Source organism: Prosopis cineraria, unplaced genomic scaffold (genome assembly GCF_029017545.1).
Source record: "Prosopis cineraria cultivar Desert tree isolate PC_DT_omini unplaced genomic scaffold, ASM2901754v1 PC11, whole genome shotgun sequence".
Lineage (NCBI taxonomy): Eukaryota > Viridiplantae > Streptophyta > Magnoliopsida > Fabales > Fabaceae > Prosopis > Prosopis cineraria.
In genome coordinates this window covers 42,181,244-42,184,562 of record NW_026555342.1, presented here as the reverse complement: position 1 = coordinate 42,184,562, position 3,319 = coordinate 42,181,244, and the positions used below count along the sequence as shown (strand labels likewise).

General features: G+C 32.0%; 1 non-coding gene across 1 annotated transcript; it reads right to left on the bottom strand.

Annotated features, from left to right (window-relative positions):
* Window positions 1–893: 893 nt before the first annotated feature.
* Window positions 894–1,000, bottom strand: LOC129287368 (small nucleolar RNA R71). The gene has a single exon (XR_008587687.1). It is a non-coding gene; the product is annotated as a small nucleolar RNA R71 (small nucleolar RNA).
* Window positions 1,001–3,319: the final 2,319 nt, after the last annotated feature.

Here is a 3,319-nt window from a genome sequence, read left to right as displayed (position 1 = left end):
AAAAAAATCCCTCCTATTTATCTTTTCATAATTCTAATTTAAATTGTCAATCAATTGACTCTTAGGGAGACAATCTAGGTTGTGCTTTACTGTAAAATTTAGTTTTTATTAATTTTGGTGCTATTCGGCAGTAGTATCAAAATTTTGACACCGTTACTGGAGAGTCAAGGGTGTTAACTTTTTGAGTTTGGCTGTTAGTTTCTTTTTCTTTTTCCTTTTTTTCTCATTATTTTTTTTTGAATTTTCTGAATTCTTTTTATTTTTCCAGATCTAGTACTTTTTTTTTGCTTGTTTTTGGTATTTTCATTGATTTTGCTAGTTTATTGGCATATGACAAGATTTTTGCAAGACAAATTAATTGAGATTGAAAGAACTTATCTTTGTAATCATAAGAATCAAAAGCACCTTAAAATTAAGGATAGGGTGATTTTTAAAATTTTGTCAGAATCGATTGATAATGTATGAGTAATTTTGGATCTGATGTTGAGTCTTCAGTTAAGTAGGAAAACATGGCTGAAAATAATAATGGTAATAGGACAATTAAAGAATTGGTTGCCCCTAATACCTACTATCAAAATTTGTGCATTCAATATTCTAATTTAGATACAATACTATTTTTGAATTGAAATCAGGTTTAGTACATTTGCTACCTAACTTTCATAGTCTTGCAGGAGAAGACTCGAATAGGCACTTAAAGAAATTTCATATTGTGTGCTCCACTATGAAGCTTTAAGAAGTTTCAGAAGAGCAAATCAAATTGAGGACTTTTCTTTTTTTATTGGATAAAGTAGCAAAAGATTGGTTATATTACTTGTATCTAGGTGCCATTACCTCTTGGAATCATATGATGTAGTTATTCTTAAAAAAAATTCTTACCTACGTCTCACATTGTAGCAATAAAAAGAGATATTTGTGGGTTCTTAAAAATGAATGGAGAAACATTTTATGAATATTAGGAGAGATTTAAGAAGTTATGTGCAAGTTGCCCTCAGCATCAAATATCTAATCAGCAGCTGGTTCAACATTTTTATAAAGGTCTCTTACCTACAAATAAGAGGTTTTTGGATGCCGCAATTGGTGGTGCTCTGGTAAAACTTACTTTAGCTAATGCCATGAGTCTTATCTTTAAAATAGCACAGAATTCTCAACAATTTGGTACGCGGGCTAACCAACAAGTCAAAGGAGTTAATGAGATTCAAGCACCACAATATGATCATATACTTGAGAACAAGATGGAGAGCTCTCTAGTATGGTTAGGCAGATTGGCTTAACAAAACAAAAATTAATAAATTCACTAACAGTGCCTACTTTTGCATAGTCATACCCTCCACAGACATATGTACAACCTCAGTTCTATATTCCTCAGCAGGCTACTTATTGCATCTTCAGCTTTAGTTGGGCCTCTATGTGGCATCTGCTATTTGGTTACACACACTACTAATTAATGCCTATGGTTGGCTAATAGAGTTGAGAATTGTACTGGAATTTTTTCAGCTAGACCTATACAACAGGGCCAAAAATATAATCTTTTCTCCAGTACTTATAATCTAAGATGGAGAGATCACTCTTACTTCAGATATAAAGGAAGTCAATAGCAACAATGTAAAGCTATGGGTTAAAATTCACAACCTATGCAACCAACGAGGCAATCTACTCCTATTCAAGAGTCTAAAAATGATGAACCAAGTCTAGAAAAGTTAATAAAGCAAATGGTAACTAATAACATCCAATTTCAACAATGCACTTAAATAGTGATTCAATAATTGGAGAATCAAATTGGACAATTGTCCACCTTCATTAATAAATTGAAGAGTCAAGGTTGTGGAAAGTTTCCTTCTCAAACAATTGTGAATCCTAACCGCAGTAATGTTAGTGCCATTACTCTTAGAAGTGAAAAGGAGCTTCCAAGGCCCTTTACAACATCTACCAGGGATAAGTTGGTTGTAGTAAAAACACAAGTCACACTTGAGGAGTTTAATGAAGAAAAGGAATAAGGAAGATCCTTCCATTTTTAAATAGAAAGACTCAAAGTAGAAAGCTAAAGGAAGTAGAATTGTAAAAAGAAATGCTCAATAGTTTCAAAAAGGTTGAAGTCAATATTCCCTTTTTGGAGGTCATAAAGAAGATTCCTAAATATGTAAAGTTCTTGAAAGACCTATGCAAGAACAAGAGAAGATTTAAAGCTAATGAGAAGGTCAATGTAGGAGGAAGTGTATAACTTTATTCTATGGAGGAATGCAGTGTCAACCCTTCATGCCTTTGAAATGTAAAGATCCAGGGAGTTTCACTATACCTTATACTATAAGGAATTTAGAATTTTTTGATGCTTTAATTGCTTTGGTGCAACAATAAATGTTATGCCTAAATCTATATTTTCTTCTTTGCATGGTTGTAAGATGAAGCCGGTTGGAATTATTGTGCATTTAGTAGATAAGAGACTTGCTTATCCTAATGGTATACTTGAAAACATTCTAGTCAAAGTAAAGGATTTAGTCTTTCTTGCTAATTTTTATATTTCAGATATAGGTAAAGATGATAGACATGGGCCGCCACCATTAATTTTGGGTAGGTCATTTCTTAAGACAGCTAACACTATCATTAATTTTAAAGAAAATACTTTCTCTATAGAATTTGCAGGACATGTTGTTCAGTTCAATCTCTTAGAGGCTATGAAACATCCTATGGAAGATCATTTTGTTATTATTGTGAGCATACTTGATATGTTAATTGATGATACATGTGATAACCCTTGAGATAATTTTATTGCTGAGTTACTTAATGTGGTCAATTATGAAAACATTATGCATTATACATCTGATAGCTTACATAATTATACTGCATATGTTGAAATGGATAAATTTTCAAACTTTGATGATTCTTTAAATCCTCTTGTTTGCATCAATACTATTAAGTATGATGATCCACTTGAGGCTATTAGTCCATCTATTTATGTTAAGCCTTCTTAATGTGATAATACATATGAGATCGTGCATTCAATGGTCACCTAAATAGAATTAATTTTTGTGATCCCTATGGCCTTTTATGATGGTGTTAATAGTACTAAGAGTCATAGGATATTGATTATATTATGCATCCTGACTCTAATAGTTCTTGTGTAGAGGTTTTTTTTTGTTCCTGTTGAGCTCTATGAGTAGGTACCTATGATTAGGAAAATTCCTTCTACTACATTTAGGCCATCTTCAATGGAGATATTGTCATAGAACTTTTAATTAGATAAAGGGAATGTGCTAATAGCTCCTTTTACAAAAGTTTTGACTTTTACTAATGAGAGTCTACTTAATTTTATTGGTTTTTTCAA